Genomic DNA, 20,906 nt, shown 5'->3' with positions numbered 1-20,906 from the left:
CTCTGTTGGCACACCTGGCAGCGACGGCAACTGGCTGACCAGGGACACAGCTGCGAGCTCCTCTGTCTTAGGTGGCACCTGCCTTCTGGCCCAGGCCACCCATCCAAACTACCCCCTTGCTGGACTGACACTCCTGGCCTTGCCTGAGCTGCAGAGGCAAAGTCTCGGGTTTTCTCACAGGGATTTCTTAAAACCCTGGGAAGCCCCAAACTCTTCTCCGACATCGCTGTCTTCGTTATCTGTCGAAGGTTCGTCTAACCTGCTTTGGATTAAAGCTATTTATATCTACATTGTAGGGATTATGCCCGGCTTACCCTCCAGCCTCCCATGATGCCTTGCACAGAGTGAGCTCAAGGTTGTTAGATACAGAAACACAGAATGGGTATCGAGCGTAACACAGCAAAACCCTCACCACGCCATTATAGACCATGGCAAGGCAGGACAGAGCTAGGAACAGCCCACGTGCCCAGTGACTGAGGATGAGTTCATTACATGGTAGTATATCTGTACTTGACAATATTGTGTAACCACCCAAACCTACGCTCACAGTGAACTTGCACAGGAGAATGTAGGGGTGTCACAATACCAGAACATGAGGGAAGGTTAAATATTTGGTAGTTACAACTCTACACCTTCTAAGGCAAAATGAAACATTAACTGGGTGCAATGGCACACACCTATAATTCCAGTGACTTGGGAGGCTGAGGCAGGAGGATTGCAAGGTTGAGGGCAGCCTCAGCAACTTAGGGAGACCCTGTCTCAAAATAAAAAAGAAAAAGGGCAGGGGATGTAGGTCAGTGGTAAAGCACCCCTGGGTTCAGCCCCCAGGATTAAGAGAGAAAGAAAGAAAGTGTGTGTGCTTTAGAGGGCGGGGATCAGCAACCACTTCTTCCCAAAGGAAAACATGTGTCAGAGGGTCCCTGTGACTGAATGGGAGCCGGAGCAGGGGCAGAGGTGGCCCCAGCACCCCAGGTCTGGCCCTTGCCGTCTCCAGGCTTTTCTCTCCTGGCATGGGAACAGGACTGTGGCCTCGGAGGCCACATGGTTGGGACACCTCCCTGCGGTCGGTGGGACCACCACTGGAAGTACTTTCCCTCATTCTCCCCCTCAGGCCCTTTGTGAACTTTCCAGAAGGGCCGTGGTCACCCACTTTTCTGAACCTGGCTGAGTGCCGTGGCCTTCTCCTCTGAGGGGGTTGGTTGCTCAACCAGCCCTTGCTGGGCGCCACCAGGCTGCGAGGGTGGAGAGCTTCAAGGAGGACCTTGGAGGACAAAGGCAGCGGGGAGGGGTGCGGGGGCGAGGCAGGGCAGGCTGCAGTGGGCTGCGCTCTGGGAACTGGGCCCTGTGTTGTTTTTGTTTTTCTTCCAGGGCCGTCTTGATTTGATTTTTTTTTTTTCAAACAATTTAACGCGCCCAGCGCCACGCCCAGGCTTTGCTTGTTTTGAAAAGCACATCAGACAGTGCAGACAGTGGTCCCAAACCCGCGGTCCCAAACCGTGGTCTAGGGTGCGTCTTGCCTGGCTTCCAAAGGTTCGCTTTTTTTTTGGTTTTTGATAAAGCAAGGGACAGAAAGGCATCTCTGGACTCTCAGAGGCCAGGGTGGGGGAGGGCCTCTAATCATCTCAAGGCGGAGGGGTTGGGTGACTCCCCGGCTGGCAGTGCCCAGGGCCCGTGTGGCTCGGTAGTGTGGAGACAGGGGGTGCATCAAACGGGGCACAGGGGCCTGAGGCTGGGCTCTGTTGAGCCTCGGACGGAACCAGCGCTGGGCTGGGGAGCTGCAGGCGGTGCTGGGAGACCCGGGCCTCTTGGGCGCGTCTGCCAAGCCATTTTGTTTCAGCTCAGTTCAACACTAGAAATGTGACAGCTCCGAGCCGCACCAGAGGCCGGGACCGCGGCCGCAAATAGGCAGACCCATCCCGGCTGCAGGGAGCTCTCGGGTGGCCGCAGGTGGAAGAGCCACAAGGCGGGTAAGGACGCTCCTGACCTTTCCTCCTCAGAAAAAAAACGGTTTTAAATACCAAAAATAAAAGACAAAGAATTAGAGATCCAATTGTACCAAAACCTAGTCACCAAATATTAAAAATCAAATGCATGAGATGCACGCACAGCGGCACCCCTTTCTGGATGCACTAAGTCACAAGATCTAACCGAGGGCCTCTAAGTTATAACTGGGCAGTGGTATTGAGCGCAAATGACACTTGGAGATCCCTGCAGCAACCACGATGCAACCTAAAAATACATGTGCCCAGTTCCAGGCACTGTGACTCGCGGCTTGGCTCTGCCTCCTGCAGCTGCAGGAACACCGTCAGTTGGGCGTGGCAGGAAGTTGTTGGCTCCTGTCCAGGTTCACGGGTCCCTAGATTCTAGCCAGGTGAAGGTCTTTTGTTGGCTGTTGTTGTGGCTGGGGTTGGGACCCAAGGCCTCCTGCGTGCCAGGCAAGCGCTCTACCCCACCCCACCCCACCCAGGAGTCCCGCTCTCAGCTCCCCATCACCAACGGAGAGGAGCAACGGCGCCAGGAAGTATGGACACTCGGTAGATTTAAAGAGCAGAGAAACAGCCCCACGAAAGCCCATCTGGATAGACGCTCCCCACACTAGGACCCCTGGAGGCTCACCAGGGAGCCCCCTGCGCTGGTCATTTGTGGAAGCCAAGGTCAGCGATAGAGGCCTCTGGGTGGAGGCCTGTGAGGAAACCAAGTGGGGAGGCCCTGAAGAGCCCTGTGCCTGGGGGGGGGGGGGGCGCACAGCACATCCTCTGACAGAGGACGGAGGGCAGACCTCAGTGAACCCAGCGCACTCCTGGCCTCCTCCCGCCCTCCCGGGGACAGCCCTAGGAGCGTCCAGTACAGCCGGCTGCGGCTGGGCTACAGGCATCTGAGCCACCTGGTCTTCCACTGCCCCCACCAGCCCTCAGCCAGCCTGTCACTGGCCCTGCTCCATCTCATGTCCTCCTCCCTGACCCCACGGAGACCCCTGCCCCCAATGACCCTCTGTCCTCAATGATATTGCTGGGGTGGGGGGAGCAGGGTCCTGCTCGATGCCCAGGAAGAATCGAGATGGGGCAAGCAGGGGGCTTTGGATTTGGAGTCTGGATAGTTCCCTGAGCAAGCGCCTGTCCCTCTGGGCCTCAGTGTCCCCATCTGTATGCGGGGAGTGTCGAATTGTGCTAAGGTGTGCATGGGACTTGTCCCCGGGAAATTCACGTTGGCATTGATTCCCACTGTAAGGGGGTGGTGGGGTGATCAGGTTGTTACGAGGACTAAGCCCCTGCTGCGGCACTCGGCAGCTTCTCTTGGGAGTGAGTTCTCGCTCTCTGGGGCGAGGCTAGTTACCATGGGAGTGGGTGGTACACGGCGAGGCTGCCCCTTGCATTTCTCTTCTGCACGCACCTGCTTGCCCTTTTGCTTCCCACCATGAATCAAAGCAGCACGAGGTCCTCACTGCTGCCATGTTCTTGGACTTTCAGCCTCCACAACCGTCAGCCTAAATAAACCTCTATTCTTCATAAATCTGCTGGTCTCAGGTACTCTGTTATAGCAACAAAGAAATGGACCAGGAGTCTCTGAGGGATCTCTGAGGTTGTGACTGAGGCCCCTGTGAGCTAGGACAAGCCCAGCCACACACCAGGCCTGGGGACCAACCACTACCCTCAGACTGTCAGTTGGTTTGGTCCTTTGCTCCCTTTGTTTGCTCACGAGACCCTCCTCAGCCAGCCCAGAGAACTGTTTCTGCCTCACTGCACCCCACAAAGTGGCTGAGGAAAGCCTGCCTCCCACAGCTCCCATTACTCGCAGCCCCTGGGCATTCCTTGAACCACATCCAAGGTAGAATGGCCAGGGGACATTTTCCATGCAGGGGACACACTTCCATGGCATCTGTGGCTGCGGATGGCTGCATGGGCCTCACGCATGCTCTGCTGCATATTCGTTCCCTGGCTCCATGAAAAACGTGAGAGCCATCCTGGGCCTGCTGAGTGGACAAGAGCCGGCCGCCAGCTGAGCCGGGACCTCGGGCTGTATCTGCCAACTCCTGTGCAGATGGCCCAAGGTGGCAACCCACAAATGCAGGACACCACTGCTCCCCCAAGATGGCGGCATGTGGTCCTGGGGTAGGGCAGGCCTCGCAGGTGGAAGGACCGGATGATCCGTGGCCCAGGCCTCATGGTTCCCTGGCTGCATGACATCTAGCCACTCCACCCCTCTGGGTATCCGTCGCCTCACCTGGAAAATGAGTAACACCTACTGTGATCCACGAAACACCCCGTGGGCGGCTCCCAGAGCACCCTCCACAGGCGGACGCTGCTCCTTCGTCCCTGAACACCACGAGTATTGGGTAGAGGGTCTCCCCTCTCAGGACTGGCAGCCAGACAGCAGCCCTCGACCACCCCGGGGGCTCTAGGACAGCAAGGGGCCTGCTGGCCTCTAGACTAGTGGACTGCAGCCACACAGCGTGCCAGGGCTGCGGAGTGGAGACAGGTGTGTGGCCTCACAGGACCACCTGTTCACTAAGGGACACGGACGTGTGGTCAGGTGGTCAGAGCACAGGCTGATGTTGGCCTTGAGAGTCAGGCCTGGGGACCACAAAGGGGGGGGCTACTGGGGGCTCAGGAAGCAGCTGAGGGGCAGGGTGCTGCCTGTGAGGCAAAGGAGAGGGGCTCGCAGCTCCCTGGGGACGGCAAGGCTGGAGGCGGGGAGAGGAGGGGCGATGGCAAAAGCCGGGATGGGGGCGTGAGGGCCAGGTCAGAGCCTCTCAGCAGTTGTGTCCAGGAGCTGGACTTGACCCTCAGGGCAACGGGAACCAGCAGGAGTTTTGGTATGGGGACAACAGCTTCAGGCGATGGCCAGGGTTCACGGGGATGGACACACGGGGCTGGCTGAGCCTGGGAACAGTGCAGATGGCCACTGTGCAGGGCCAGGACAAGGGGAGGCCACGGGAGCACAACCCTGTCTCTCTGGGGGGGAGGGAGTCGACTCTCATCTTTAAGTTGGTTAAGGAGATGGCATTTTAAAAGGACCACATTCACAGCAGCCATGAAGAACTCGGAGAGGGGAGCTCGAACCTAAGGAAAGGACAGGGACAGGGCGGTGCTGGTTACCCCAGGGGACCGTGCACCTCAGATCCAAGGCTCCCTGTACCAAGCAGCGGCTGTGCCCCCAGACAGGCAGCTACTGCGTGCTAGTTAAAAAGAAGTCGTCCAACTAATCAGTAATGCCTTTGAAGAATCTGGTTGATTCCAAATCTATTTTAAACAAGTTACATTTGTAGAAATTTTTCAAGATCATGTAGAATCTTCTCCCTCTAGTTTCTGACTACGCTTTTTTGTGGATCTGTAGTCTTCTAACAGGACATTCAAGATTTTCGCATAGGTTTCATTCTTGACATATCGGGCAAATATTTTCTTACCATGTTTTATTACATAAAGAAACGTTTAACAGGTCACACTCGATCACATTCGCGTGTGGATATATTTGTTCCCACCTTACGTTGATCATTTTGTGGAATTATTTTTAATGTTTAGTATTATAATCCATCTAGAATTAATTTTGTTGCACTTAATAAGAAACCCAAGTAGTTTTTAAAAAAAAAGAACTATGCATTTTGTAAGCACTTCTAAGCAGCATTTCAGCAAGAAAAAGTGCTTGGGGTAAAAATGAATAAATAAGCTGCTTCTATTTCTAGGCCCCTGGAGGGGGAAGGTCTCCGGAAAGGGGCAGCCAGGGGTGGGCTCTGGGTGTGTCTCTCAGCTGTCTGTCGGGGCAGCAAGGGGGCCTCCTAGAGGACACTGATCACTGTGGTCCAGGCAAGTGCAGCCCGTGGAAGAGACAGAGAGGGAACAGCCTTGGGTCTCAGGGGCCATGTGGCCATCACAAATGGCATCCAGAAGAGGAGTATATTTTTTTTTTCCTCTTTTTTTCTTGAGGTAGAAGACCCAGGTTGAGGCAGGTGACAGGGCAGACTAGAAACAGAGCAAGGACTCAAAATCTGGGCCAGAGCCATTCGCTGGGAAGGCGGAGCAGCCCGTAGGAAGGTGGCCAAGGCCCTGGGCACAGCTGGAGACAGCCTGTCCAGAACGCTGCGAGGGTGCATTGTGGGAGAGGTCAGGAAGCTTCTAGAACCTGAGCTCCAGGCCTGAGCCATCTCCTCAAGACGGGAACCTTAATGAGAGCCACAGGGAAGGCTGACTGAGGAGGCTGAGCTGTCACAGAGAAGTGTGAGGTTGACAGAGGGGGTGGGCAACCAGACGCAGACTCCAGACGCAGCCAGCCACAAACTACAGCGAGGGGGAGGGGGGCCTCCGTTGGTGGAATAACCAAGTGGCTGCATTATGTCGGGAGCTTGCAAAGCCCCCACTGGGTCCTCCACACCCCGTTGGTGAGGATGGTCCCTCCATCCTCGGACTTGGCCTCATGGCAGGGGCCCTGGTAGAGCTTCCTCCGCCCCACAAAAGGGTAGTGGAGCATCTTCCTCTCAGAGGTAGGGGGCAGCTGGGCAGGCCAGGAGAGCTCCTGCTTGTAGACAGCAGCTCTGGGACAGTACAGGGACGGGGGGCCTGCAGGCCAGAGCCACTCGAGGTAGCACTAAGACTGGAGCCTCATTCTGCTGGTTCCAAAGCCCCAGTTTGACTCACGGATCACCCTGCCTCCAAGGTGAGGCCCAGCTCCACCCGCCAGAGGGGCACCAGGCACAACAGCCCAGGAGGACAGCAGCCCTGGATCAGCTGGGGTCCAGAGGGGCAGAGTGAACCACTGAGTCCTGCTGTAAACCAGGGGAATGGCACGCAGGGGAAGGAGCCGAGGAGCTACCAGAGAAAAAGGGACCCTGGGTCGGGGGCCACCGAGCGCAGAACAGGAGGCCCCACCCAGGATGGCGAGGCTGCGGCAGGAAGCCCCAGCCTTGTCCTTGCCTGGGCCCTGTGGCATTAGATCGGGCTCAGCCTGAAGCCAGCACCAGGGAGCCTATGCCACACAGCAGCCTGAAGCCAGCACCAGGGAGCCTATGCCACACAGCCTGCAGGGTGTGCCTCTGACTGTGGGTGGAGCAGGGGACAGGGAGGAATGGATGTGAGCTCCCAGGCTAGAGCCTGCCCATCAGAGACCACAGAAGAAGGACACTAGACCCTTTGCCCTTGTCCCAGGCCCAAGAACAAATGGTCAAGTTGCAATGTGGCCTGCAGAGGACCATCCTAGCAGGAAAGACCGGGCATTTGGCACTGATAGAAAGGCCTGGCACTGGCCTCCTGCCAGCTCAGCATCATGGATGGCCACTGGGAACCAGCACCCTAACCCAGGGTCAGTGGTTAGAGCTTCTCCTCTGCCTTCCATTTCTTCCCAGGCCCTAGGAGGCGGAGGTGCAGGGGGAAACCCCTCTATGTCTCTGCAGTGCCACTGTGAGGTGCTGACACCCATAAGGACCAAGTCAGGATAGCCCCTTGCCTCCGTCCCTCAGACTCCTGAACGGCGTTTGAAAAGTCTCCAGGAATTGGCTAACACCGTGACACCACTTCTATTTGATGATCCAGGGTTCCAAGAACCCTGCTCAGGACCCAGCCAAATCCCAATAGGGGGCACCCTTAAACCGTGACACCATACCCGCTGCCTTACAAGAAAGGGGCAAAGCCAGGTTCACAGTGACAGTCACAAGGCTAGCATTACTAGTCCCATTTTGCAAAGAAAGAAACTAAGACTCACAGAAATCAATAACCTGTCCCAAAGGGGAGGATCCAGGGTGAAAGATAATAGTAATGGCCCATGTTTGTCTGATAAAAAAATTTATAGCTATTAATTTATTTAACCCACAAAGGACAGTGAGACATTTACTATTCTCCCTATTTTGTGGCTGAGAAAACCGAGGCTCAGCGATACTGAGGACACTGCTCCGAGTAACAGCGATGCAGAGCAGGACTTGAACCCAGGACAGCTAAAGTCCAAAGCTTTTGTTCTTCAACCCCACAGTGTACACAGCCTACCCGCCCTGTCTGTACCCCAGAACCCACTGAGAGCTGCCACGCAGTGCAGACAGCCTCTGCAGGTCTTCAGTAAGATCCAAGTTCTGAAAGGGACCCTCGGGGATCGGTCTGAGCCTAAGCTCAGGAGCTAGAGTGGAGGATAAATAGGCGAACCCGCTGCCAGGCAGCATCCGTCTTACCCCTGGCCATGCCTGCCCTGTGCCAACCCAGCAACCTTCTGACATTTTGTTCTGGAACCCAGAAAGTACTGGGATGTGGCTCTAGACAACCAGGCTCTGCGGCGGCCCTGTGAGTGTACAGCCTGGGGTTCCCGCCGGGTGAACCCAGCCAGGGGCCGCCAACCAAAAACCCACCCAGAGTCCCGGTGGGCTGTGACTCACCAGCACTGTGACTCAGTCCTGCCCTGTCACATGGAGTTCCCACCCTTCCACCCCCCTTCCCACTGCCCTCCTATACTCAGATGGGATTTCAGGAACTGAGATGCAGCTGGGTTCAATTGCCAAGCGTATTCCAACGGACTCCAGGAAAGCAATCCACCCAGAGATCACAGAGGATGCTGCGGAGAGGTCACAGCCCAGGACACCAATAGATGGGCCTCTGTGAGCCTCTCCTGCACTGGCTGAACAGAAGGTGGTTTTAAGAGCAAAGTGTGTAAAAAGGAGGGTCAGGGGGCTCCCATGGAGGACAAACCAGCCTCAGACCAGACACTGTAGTGCTATCTTCTATATATTCTTCTGGCTCTCCAAGGCAGCTGAATCTAGATTTGGGAACCATCCCTGGGTTTTATCCTACCATAGAGGCTTGGACAGGGATTGCATGGAAGCCACACAGGCTCCAGGGGCCTAAACCTCCTTCTGACCATTGGCTACATGGCCAGCCAAACCACAGATCAAAAACATTCTTGGGCAGGCTGTATTGGCGCACACCTGTAAACCCAGCAGCTTGGGAGGCTGGGGTAGAAGGACCCAAGTTCAAAGCCAGCCTCAGCAACTTCACGAGGCCCTAGGCAACTTAATGAGACCCTGTCTCAAAAAATAAAAAAAGCTGGGGATGTGGCTTAGTGGTTAAGCACCCTGGGTTCAATCTCTGGCATATATATATATAAAAAAAAAAGTTGTTTTTTTTTAACTTGCATTTTTACTGAACCTGTGCAGACTTCTTTTTTCTTGTCATTATTCCCTAAGAAATACAGTTTAACCACTATTTACATTATATTGTCATAAGTAATCCAGAGATGAGAGTCTATAGGAGGGTGTCTGTAGGTCCTATATACTGTGCCGTTTTATGTAACAGACTTGAGCGTTTGCAGATTTGGGTATTTGTGGGGGGTCCTGGAACCAAGCCCTGGTGGATACTGAGGCACGACGGCAAAGGTCATACAACAAACCCCACTTTGTGGGGCATTGTGAGGTCCACTTTACGGTCCCAGTCACAAGAGCACAAGCCAGCAACTGCTTCCAAGGCAAGAGCGCTGAGAGTGACTTTAAATCAGCCCACCATCCTAGATAAATGGTGTTTGGCACTGAAACCAGCGGCTCGCTGGCCCACCTCCTAACCCAGATAGGCCAGCAATAAAACAGCACCTCACACAGCTCCTAAATTAACTCCCAGCTCTCCATCAACAGGCACGGCTGGAGGGTGCCAGGATTTCTCCCTGGGAAACACTGGCCTTGGCAGCCTGCAGTCAAAACCTAAGTGGCCCAGTGAACAGAGGTAGGAGAGCAACCTAGGGAGGACCCAAGAGCAGGCGGTGGCTACACACAGTCCTCCCAAGGGCTTCCCAGGGGCGGGGCAGTGGCTCCAAAGGGTGGAGCCTTAGCTTTTCCGGGCCAGTTGTGATTGGCTCAGGCTCCAGGAGGGCAGCCAATCAGAGGCTTCGGGAGTTCACAGCCCCCCCCTCTGGACCTGCTGGGTCCCAGGAGCTGCTGGCAGAGTGGGTGAGCAGAGCGGGTCTGAGGGCAGGAGGTAGGGGACGGGTCTTCTGCTGAGGCCCACAGCGCTGGGCAGGGTGTCAGGGACTATCTCAGGCTGGCTGGGACGCTGAGTGCCCCATCCCAGGCTGGTGTGGGCAGGCCCATCAGTGCCGCCAGTCTGACCCCAGGCATTATTGCGAAGCAGAAGTTTTTTCACCCTGGGGTCATGACCTCTCCAAGGGTTGTGAAATTAATTCGGGGATTTTTTTTTTTTTTTTTTAAGAGAGAGTGAGAGAGGGAGAGAGAGAGAGAGAGAGAATTTTTTAAATATTTTATTTTTTAGTTATCGGCGGACACAACATCTTTGTTTGTATGTGGTGCTGAGGATCGAACCCGGGTCGCATGCATGCCAGGCGAGCGCGCTACCGCTTGAGCCACATCCCCAGCCCCAATTCGGGGATCTTGATCCAAAGTGCGACATGTAGAATGGACGTGTGTCATCAAGTGTTGTAATGGATTTCTTACTAAGTGTCGTAACACACACACAACACAACACCCCTTTGAGGAGTGATGGGGGCCAGCACTTCTGCACACACCCACCCCTCACCTGGAGGGCTTCTTAAAGCAGATTGCTGGCCCCACCCCAGTTTCTAAATGTGGAGGGTGGTACCCACGAGTTTTCCTTTCTAACTAGTTTCTAGATAATGTTTCTGAGCCACCAGTTTAGAGGATGTCTAAGGTCACCAAGGATGGAATTTACTCCAGCTATGAAGGGGATCTGTCTGTGTGAATTTGTTGGTGGGGGGATTTGGCGCTGTGATCAGATTTAGATTTTTAGAAATCTAAAAGGCAGGGGTCTCCCTTGCTTGTCCCCACCCACCAGGGGCTTCCTTTCCAGAGCAGCTGCCTGTGCTGGTGTTTGATGAATAGACCTGAGGGTGGCCACCCCTGTCCCCAGACCCTGGGCCTCCCAGAATGCCTGACAGAACACAGGTATTTGTTGCCTCTGCTCCCACCAGGCTGTCTCCCCTTCCTCCCTTGGCCCCCTCCTCTCTGGGCCCTACCTCCCCATGGAGCTCAGGGCCTTCTCTGAGTCCACAGGAAGGAGTGGAACTTCTCCACCCCACCCAGCACCAGCCATGTTCATATGGGACCAGGGGCCAGGGGAGAGGGCAGGAACGGGCATCCTCTCAGTGTGGGGAACAGGGCAAGAGAGCCGAGGAGGAGCCCTGCCCAGCCCCTGCCTCAGCAGGAACCCACCACCTGCAGTCCCAAGCCTCTGGAGATGGACTCTCCAAAGCCCTGGGCCGAGGACAGCTCTCCACTGGCCTGGGGCGAGGCCCAACCCATGCCACAGCCCTCCCTGAGATCTGTCCCAGTGGGGTGGAGCCAGCAGGAACTCACTCCAAGTCCCTGTACTTGTCCTCACCCTGCCAGCATCTCTGGGGTGTGGCACTGACCCACACCCCCCATGCTACCCTCTCCAGCCCCCTCCCCGATCTTGTTGGCCTTGGGAGTCAAAGGTGTGTGCCAACCATGTCTGACCCTGTCCCCCAGCTCCTCCTCTCCTCAGACACAGTCTCCCCTGCAGAGGGAACATTCCTGCACCCACCAGACCTACCTGGCCGGCTGGCCCCGCCTCCCCAAGCATCTCCCACAGAAACCAGTGCCTGCTCGCTGGACTGTCACCACAGTGACCACTGACGCCTCACTGAATGCCTCCCGCTGCCTCAAACCCAGATCACACACGAACAGGCCCTTTAGAGGAAAATGGGCAGCACAGCACAGTGTCCTGGGACCCCTCCCTTACCGACAACTCACCAACGCGACATCAGACACAGCAGAAAGCAGGGGCTCGATGCAGGGTGCACAATATTTTGTTTTTCTTACACAAAATTTTTAGGACTTCCCCTAGAACTCATATCTCTAGAGCAGACCCTCATGGAAGGGGCTTTCACCTCACCCTAACTTGCCAGGGTGCTCTTGGTCCCTGAAGGCCATGTTTCTAGAACCTTTGGGTCTGGGCATTGCCCCTCCCAGCTACTTCTGCCTGGGAAGTCCTTGCTGCGGCCAGGCGGGCCCCTCCGCGCCTCCTGCTCCCAGGCCTTCCCTGTTCTGCTTTAGACATTCAGCCCAGGGCCACTCAGGGGCAGCTTCCTCGCCCCTGGCAGGAAGGACCTCTCCCCTGCTTGGGTCTCCAGGGGCCCCGTGTCCTTTGACCTCCAGCAGCCCTGGGAGTGGTCCCACTGCTCAGTGAGAGGGCTGAGGCTCAGGTGGCAGAGGGAGAGCAGGGACAGGAACCCACCCTCCTCGTGTTGTTTGTATCTTGCTGCTCCTGTCTGGCGGCACAGACGGGCGGCCCCAAGGAGCCAGGTGGGATTCATCTTACAGATGGCTGGCTGGAGATTTCACTTTTAACACCTTTGTGGGGGGCATCACTGACAAGCAAGAAACTTCTCATAGTTAAAGTGCACAATTTGGTAAGTTTTGACACAGACAAGTCACTTACGAAGCTACCAGCCCATCCAGACAACAAACCCATCCTTGAGTTCCGGATCCTCTTTATAATTCCTTGGTCCTACTGACAGCCCGTGCCAGGCAGGCACGGAACTGTTCACTGTCACTATTGATTAGCTCCATTTTTCTAGAGTTTAGTGCACAAATGGAATGGAGAGATACAGCAGGTACCCATATGTATATATATATATATATTTTTTTTTTGAAAGGTCTGGCTTCTCCCATTCATCATGACCACTAGGAGATCCATCCCCCTCACCTCCTGCTGCCTGTATAGATGATTCCTTCCTTTTTATTGCTAAGCTATATTCCAGAGCAGGCCCTTCCATGGGTTGGTCATTCCTTGGTCCACTGGTGGCTGGCATTGGCTATCACAGGTAGGCTGCTATAGCACCCAGGCGTGGATAGAAGACTTTGTTTCCCTGGTATATAAATGCCAATGAGTGCCGGATCACAGAATGGCACCTGGTCACTGTTTTATGAAGCTGCTGAGAGGCTTGGTATTCCCACCAGCGTCTGTGAGAGCTCCGGTTCGCGCACACCCCGGCCTGCACTTCAAATGGTTAATTTTTTAAATCTCAGCTCTTCTAACTGGTGTGTAGCGATAGCACATGGTGGCTTTCACTCACAGCACAAATGGCAAAACGTCTTGTTGATTTTGCACTTGTAGTCCAGGACGCCCTTGCTAGGCGGTGACTCTGTACCAAGCACTGCCCAGGCCTCTCTCCCTATAGAGCTCCCCAGTGTGCTCAGCACCGGGCCAGCTGGCAGAGGCTGAGGGCGTGAGGAGCTGAGTGACCAGGAGACACTCAGCCAAGAGTGACCTGCTCCAATTCCAAGGGTGCTGCCAGCCAGCTCCTTGAATGGGTGACTCTTGGGACAAAACCAGGCACCTAGAACCAACAGCCAGGAGGATGTAAAAGCAGAAAAATAGACTCATCAAATGTACACAGGCTCTCTCAACTCCCACAGAGCACTTCCGTGGGGCCTCTATTCCACCACCCTGCGGCCTCTTTGTATCCTCCTGAAGGTCCCAAACTGGACCTGGATTCCTGGAACCTCCTAGCATCAGCATTGAAGATAACGACCTTTGATTTATAGGAAGAGGCCACAGTCCAGCTGCTCTGAACTCAGCTTGCTCTCGCTTCAGAATAAACAGCACCTGAGCCCTTGCCTATTTTAATTCCAATACTGGGGACAGATACTGACATACAGCTGGTGCATACAAATACTGTTAATGGAGAGATAAATCTGGTAAATGCAAATAAGAGCACCTATCCCTGTTGGTACTTATTATGTATTCAAAAGATGTTCAGGGTTTTTTTTTTTTCCCCTCTCTTTTTTTAATTAAAGAAGAGAGCTGCTCAGCATGGTGGCACACTCCTATAATCCCAGTTGTTTTGGGAGGCTGAGACAGGAGTTCAAAGCCAGCCTTAACACCTTAGCAAGGTCCTAAGCAACCCACTGAGACCCTGTCTCAAAATAAAATATTAAAAAGGACTGGGGATGTGGCTCAGTGGTAAAGCACCTCTGGGTTCAATCCCCAGTAACCGCCCTCCACCCCACCCCACATAAGAGGAAAAAGAAAAGTGAAAGAAAGAAAAAAGCATGGAACCAGGATGTGCCTCCCTCTGCCAGCATCAGTTCTTGAAATATACTCATGTTGCTGGTTCAGTGAAACCTGAGAAAGGCAAGCTCTAAGGGCAAGAGTGGATGTCAGCATGGAATGGAGCCGGCCAAGAAGTGGGTTTAGGGGACATGGGTTCCAGTGAGGGCTCTGCCACCCACCAGCTCCATGACTGCAGTCTCCTTATTGCTAAAACAGGAGCAGTTGTCACCACCTGACTTCTATGCCTCTGAGATTGGGTGAGCTTTAGTGCAGAGGGTGTGGTGAAAGGAAGAGCCACATCAGTTTCACCTCCAGACTTATTTGAACAGAATCATTGTAAATAAGGGAAATCCAGGCTTCTGAGCAGCCCTGATCACTCCAAGTGTAAAGGGCTTTAATTACCTTCTGCTGGAACAATCAAGAGGCTAATTGTACCATGTTACCATGTTACAACGTGTCTTGGCCATGGGCTATAAGAACCAATTGTGGATTGGACATAACATGTTGGAGTGAATGCTGCATTTTTTTTTTCAAGCTACAATTTCAACCTGTAAGAGCTGTGCCATGCCATTTAATAAAGCACTTTATCAAGCTTTAGAAACAAATATTCCAACAAGCATAAATACATACCCATGGTATAAATAAGGGAACAAAACACAAAGATGTTAAATAACCTTCTCAGGAGCATGCAGAGCCAGGATTGGAACTCAAGAATTCTAGCTCCAAAGTTTACTCCCTAACCAGGATACTGTACTTGTAGACCCGTGCTCAGCACCTACTTGGTGTGTTGTACTGGTTAGAGCCCAAAGTGTGAGTGAGGTAATAGTTGCTGCTGCTGGGAGGCAGGTGCAGAGCATGGTGGCCTTACTCCACAGCTCCACCCTTCAGATATGGCCTAAAGCAAATGTTCACCCTGTGGACCAGGCCTGGGCTCTATCAGCAAAGTCATGTGTTGCCATCCATTGCCCGTACCTGCTGCCTACAGTACCAAGGGCCAGCCAGCATGTCCACTCCACTCAGGATTGCTTGCTGATAAGTCTGTCTTCCACTGGACACTCAGGCCTGGATCCCAGCTGGCACGGAGCGGGAGAGCAGCGTGGCTTACTAAATGAATGTGCACAGCAATAATATTGCAGGAACTGCCCCCTGATTTAGGACAGGCTGCAGGGGTGGGCCTCATGGGATGGCGAGACACTCCAAGGAGCAGAGGAAAGACAGGATCCATGCAAACCTTCCCGAGTGCCCTCATGTCACAACTGAGCCAATGCTCAGAAACCCTCTTACCTAGCTGTGCTGTGTTTTAGACAGAGAGACAGAGATTTAGTGAAGAAAACAGACTCACCCAGGATCTTCCAGCAGCTCAGCCACAGAGCTAATGGCCAGGACTTATCTTTGTATAAAGACATCCTGCGCTTCTAAAGGGGAGCATTCCACTTCTTCAAAAATCCCATGGATAAAGAAAGGGTCAACCCTCATGTTTATAGGCAATTCTCAACAAGGGCATCTAACCAATTAAATGAGGAAAAGATAATCTTTTTGACAGACAGTGCTGGGACAACCAGATATCCACGAGGAAAGCTTGAAGTTGGACCCCTACCTCCCACCAAGTGCAGAGTTAACTTGGCAGGTCAAAGGTCCAGATGTAAGAGCCCAAACTATGAAACTCTAGAAGAGAACAGAGGCATAGACCCCTGGCCTTGGATTAGACAGTGGTTTCTTAGACGTGACACCAAAATCACAAGCAAAAAAGAAAAAATAGGGAAATTGGACACCATCAGAATTAAAATCTTTTGTGCTTCAAAGGCCACCATTAAATAAGGGAAGATGGTGGGAGAAAGATTTTGTAAATTATGTAACTGACAGAGGACTTGTATCTAAATATTCAAAGAACACTTACAATTCAATAATAAAAAGATGAATAATCCATTTATAAAATAGGCAAAGGATCTGAGCAGACATTTCTTGAAATAAGATGTTCCTGTAAGTGGCGAATAAGTCCACGGGAAAACAGAAGTCCCAGAAGAGGAGTCCAAACCATTAAACATGAGGGAAATGGAAGGAGAGGATACTGCCTGTTTACTAGCCTGGCTGTGATCACAAAGACGGTAACAGCAGTGTTGGTAAACAGGGAGAGAAGTCGCAGCCTTCGTGTGTTAGGTGTCCTCCAAGATGGCCCTCCCCCTGGGGCGCTCTGCAACTCTGAAAGTTGCTATCCTCTGTTTCAGAGATAAGGAACATGGGCCTCTGAAAGGTGGAGAAAACCTCTGCTCACTGTAATTGCCCGAGAGGCAGAGCTGGGATTTGGACCTGGGACTGTCAGATTCTGAGGCTGCTGCTGATCCAGGTCGCCTCAGTAGCCCGATGCCATTTCCTGTGTCTAAACTGTTCTTATGGGCATTACAGAAATGACAGGATTGTTTTTCTTTATGGTGCCAGGGATGCAACCCAGGGCCTCCTGCATGATAAACACCTGCTCTGAGCCGCACCCTCATCCCCAACCTGAAATTTTAAAATCCAACAATGGAACCGATGGAAAGCGGAAGTGCCTCCCTCAGGAGATGCAGCAGGTGGGCAGGCAGAGCACTGGCCTGAGCAGGACACCTCTGGGGCAGCCTGGTCACCCGAAGCCTGCGGGCCCCTGACAGGCTCAGGAGAAAGGAAGCGGGTGAGGCCCTTATTCACAGCCTCCAGTGCCAGGGCTCTCAACCCAAGGGGGCGTCACTGTGCTTGGAATTCCCAAAAGCCACAAACCCATCTATTATGAGAAGCCACTCAGTCCAGCAGCATCTGATGAGTTCATAGTAAAAATGTGTTTTTGTGCTCGAGTGACAGGTCTTAACATTCATCCCTATTTTACAGATGGGGTCACCGAGGCTGAGAGAAGATCCAGGGCCTACGCAAAGTCTCGAAGTAGTAGTTGGGAGATGTGAGGTCAAATCCAAGACACTTTACTCCCACACCCAGAAGCATTGGGTGCGGGGTCACGCAGGCCCACAGGTGCACAGCCCGTGGTCTCCATGACCACAGGTTCCAAATGGTGTTACATGGAGAGATGCACCAGGAGCTCTGGAGGACCAAGCACCCAGGGAGGGGCTCACCTAGGAGGGAACACCTGGGAAGAGAAGTGGGGACAGGTGTAATGAGCAGGTAGAGGGGTAGGAGCAGAGCTGGAGGTGGGAAAGTGCAGGCTGAGGAGGGGGTGGAATTGTTAGCAAAGGGAGGCATCAGAGAGCCAGGCCCGGGAGGGGTCTGGCGCCCAGGTGACAAGGATTCCAAGGAGTGTGTGGGTTTTACTCAGTGCAGTAGGGAGCCAGGATGGGTGGCTCTGAGCAAGGGAGTGGCATCCAGGGTGGGTGGCAGGTCTCACAGCAGTCGAGGCAACACAAGACTGTCTATCTGGAGACAATGTCGGTCATGCAGGGTCCTTGCCACGTGGCACCTGAGGTGGCATGCTAGAAAATGCCTTGGGAGTCGGCAGACCCTAAGGCAGGCTTTTTACTTAAACCTGCTCTTCAAAAAAAGGCCAAGAGATCCAGCAGAAGCATCTTCTCCAGAAGTGACTGGACTTGCACACGGCTGGGTCCGCCCACCGCACCTGCACCCTGCACCTGACCAGGGTCCTCAGAACCCCTCCCTAGTAAACCTGGGCCACGCCCCTGAGCAGCCAACGCCCCTCCTCCAAGCTCATCTGTGCCCCTGTGAAGGTCCTGGATGAGTGTCAAAGTCATCTCAGATGCCAAAGAGGCTCCCAAGGGTTGGATAAACTGTCACCAAATGCCAGTTAGGACGGCCAGGGGTCCCCTGGGCAAGGGCCATACAGTGATGGCCCTGTGTTTGTTTCTGTATGGAAGGCCCCATCAACTTCCAGGGCAGGGGGGCCGTGCCACCTTCTAGATGGAGGAATTGAGGCTTGGAGTGGCCAGCTCTCCTGCCCAGGTCAGACAGCTACTAAGTCCCGGAGCTGGGAACAGCCCAGGCCTGTCTGGCCCTAGTGCCCGTGCCATGCGCAGAAGCTCACCAACAGAGGAAGTGAGTCAGGAGGCCAACAGGGGGTTCCTTTTTGAGTCAGGACGGACTTCCCATCACACGCCCAGCTGACTACAGAGCCAGGCAGGGTGGAGGCTGAACCCCACTGCTGGGCCGCTGTGGCGTCCACCGTCCACCCCAGGAGCCCTCCGCGCGAGGACAAGCGCAGAGGCATGCGCGGCCAGGGCTGCCGCTGACCGGCCTGCTGGGCCTCCCGGTAGACGTGTCGCCGGGGTATGACCTAACGTGAATCAGGCCGAGCTGTCCAGGCAAGGACGCCGAGCCCAGCCACCGGGCCTGAGCCTGGGGTTCAGGAGCTGCTGGCTCTCACTGCCCCAGATGGGCCTGAGCACAGACAGATGATGGCGGGGCCTGCGAAGCACCCAGCGAACAGGCAGGGTCGGCTGGGCTCAGCTCATCTTCCAGCGGGGACCCCACCAGGGTCACCTTCTCTCCCCTGCAGAGCTTGGGACACACAGAATCACCTGATGACAAAGCGCCTCCCAACACCTACTCTAGGCTGTGGTCAGCGCCAAAGATCACAGATGAGCAAACAGAACCGGCACCTGACGGCGCCTTCACCTGACCGCGCCTGCCCCTGACCACACCTGCGCTCTGGGGACCCGACAGCTGGGTCCTTGCCTTCTGGAAAGAGGACGTTGAGCATGCCCCACATCTGCTCCTCCCTGTCCCTGGACTCCCCCAGCGGGGATCTGCCAGTTCACAATACCTTTTCCAAGAGTCTCTGTGGACCTGGAATTTTACCTGCCTGCTGGGACAGTGGGCCAATAGTCACTGCAAAGGGCCTGAAGGCCCCTGGAGCAGATGGCACCAACTTCCACCTCTCCTTCCTGCTGGACAGTTGTAGTGCATCTTTGCTGAGTTTTTTCTTTTTCTTTCTTTCTTTTTTTTTTTTTTTAATTTCTCAGTTATTTAGCCCTGGATCCCCCCCCCCCCGGGCCACACAGCAGAGCCCCAGCTGAGCTCCCCACTTCCTCTGTGTTCTGCCACCCAGTGGCATTTTTCTGATCAGGAGCCATTGGTTCTTTGGTCTCTGCGCTTGCTCTTTGGCATGAATGGTTGGCCTTCTTTTCAGGGACATTTTAAACAAAGAAACAAAATGTGTGATCCCCTGGCGCAAGCGGCCTGGCTGTGGAAGACCAGAGGAGGCCCAATCTGGGAGATGCGAGCTGGGTGGGAGGCAGGGTGGGGCCCGCTCCTGGTGAGTCACTGCCGGAGCCCGACCCCAGTCAGGCTGCACAAAGCCTGGGTTTCCTGGGACTCCTCCTAAGAGCTGTTGAGAGCGGGCACTCAGGAGACAGGCTGACTCCATTCAGACCTGACCTGTGGCTGAGAAGCTCCACAGCCTTAGTACATTTGCCTCCTCTAACTTGACCTCCTCATCTGCAAAACAGGGATGATCACAGTACAAACTTCTGCTGGCCACGGTGGTGCACACCTGTGATTCCAGCAACTCTGGAGGCTGAGTCAGAAGGATGGCAAGTTAGAGGCCAGCCTGGGCAACTTAGTGAGGCCCTATCTCAAGATAAAAAACAAAAAGGGCTGGGGATGTGGCTCCATAGGAGAGCATCCCTGGGCTCAATTCCCAGTACAAAAAAAAAAAAGAAGAAGAAGAAGTACAAATTTCTCATTGCTGCTTTGAACACTGGATGGGTGGTTAGTTTTGATTTTGTTTGTTGCAGTGCTGGGGATTGAACCCAAAGCCTCACACATGCTAAGCAAGTGCTCTCCCCATAGTCCCAGCCCAGCCGAGTGAGTGCTGAGGACGTAACTGAGTCTCCCACTGTGATAGTCCCACTGAGGGTAAGCAAAGACGGCTCAGGAATGTTCTGGGCCATGTGCAGGGAGACCTGGATCCGCCCCTGGAACGAAGCTGGGGCTGCAGAGGAAACCTGGGGTACAAGCCCAGGCGGCAGCGACAGCGAGCTCTTCCTGGAAAGAGCAGTCAATACAGCCACATGGTCTCCGTCACAGCTCTTCAAACTTGTCACCACGGTGTGAAAACAGCCATGGATGAGACACAAATGAGCGTGGCCCTGTGCCAACAGAACTGGATTTACAGAAACAGGCAGCATGTGGCCGACGGGCCACTGTTTGCCAAGCTTTGTTGTGAAAATAATGTAAAAATGTCAAAAAAAAAAAAAAATGGAGGTGAATGGGCTGTCTGCTGCTTCGTTATCAGTGCAGTTTTAAATTTTCAGTTTCCTTAAGGTGGGAGTGAAATTTTTTTTTTAAATGAAAGACCCTTAAAGTAACATTCTAGTAATAAATTAAAAGATTTCCTACTTCTATTAGACTCAGAATAAATTACAAGGAGTAATGAGTCTAACATTCACATACTGCTACACAGAAAATATGCAGATATTGAAGTAGGGGCAGTCCGAAACTGGGTTTCTGTGTGACCTAAGGCAAGACAGTTAACCTCTCTGTTTCTCAGTTTCCTCATGCATCGAAAGCAGCAGCAGCAGCAGCAGCAGCAGCAGCACAATGGACTAGAAAGCCCACACTCTTCATTTCCTCTGCACTCTTCAGGAGCAGTTTACGCAGTGACACAGAGACACCTGGACTTATGTAAGAAGGGCCATCCCAGCCTGGGAGGCACGCCCCCCGGAAGCACGAATGGCCTTTGATTCCTTTCTCAGGAAAGCTCCCCGTTTGACAGGAGGCAGAGGGTCAGCGTGCTCTCTCAGGAGAGAGGAGTCTGTGGACTCGGGGTCAAGGGCCCTCCAGGGCTCACAGCCCTGCCCCAGGAAGCCCAAGATGCTCAGCAGACAAGTCCCCGCCTCCACCTGTGTCCCCACTCCCCGCCCCTCTGCTGGCAGCAGGGTCACCTGGCTCCGCTTCTCCTTTCTC

The 20,906-nt window shown here is 54.0% G+C and overlaps 1 protein-coding gene and 1 long non-coding RNA gene across 2 annotated transcripts in view; one reads left to right on the top strand and one right to left on the bottom strand.

Moving 5' to 3' along the window:
* Positions 1–20,906, bottom strand: part of Syne3 (spectrin repeat containing nuclear envelope family member 3) — an 89,110-nt gene that overhangs the window by 53,548 nt on the left and 14,656 nt on the right. The window lies entirely within an intron of this gene.
* Positions 1,470–2,596, top strand: LOC143394074 (uncharacterized). The gene is made up of 3 exons (XR_013090660.2): positions 1,470–1,530; positions 1,838–1,967; positions 2,468–2,596. It is a non-coding gene; the product is annotated as an uncharacterized LOC143394074 (long non-coding RNA).

Source organism: Callospermophilus lateralis, chromosome 3 (genome assembly GCF_048772815.1).
Source record: "Callospermophilus lateralis isolate mCalLat2 chromosome 3, mCalLat2.hap1, whole genome shotgun sequence".
NCBI lineage: Eukaryota > Metazoa > Chordata > Mammalia > Rodentia > Sciuridae > Callospermophilus > Callospermophilus lateralis.
The sequence above is the reverse complement of the archived record's forward strand: the minus strand, read 5'-3'. Positions and strand labels throughout refer to the sequence as shown.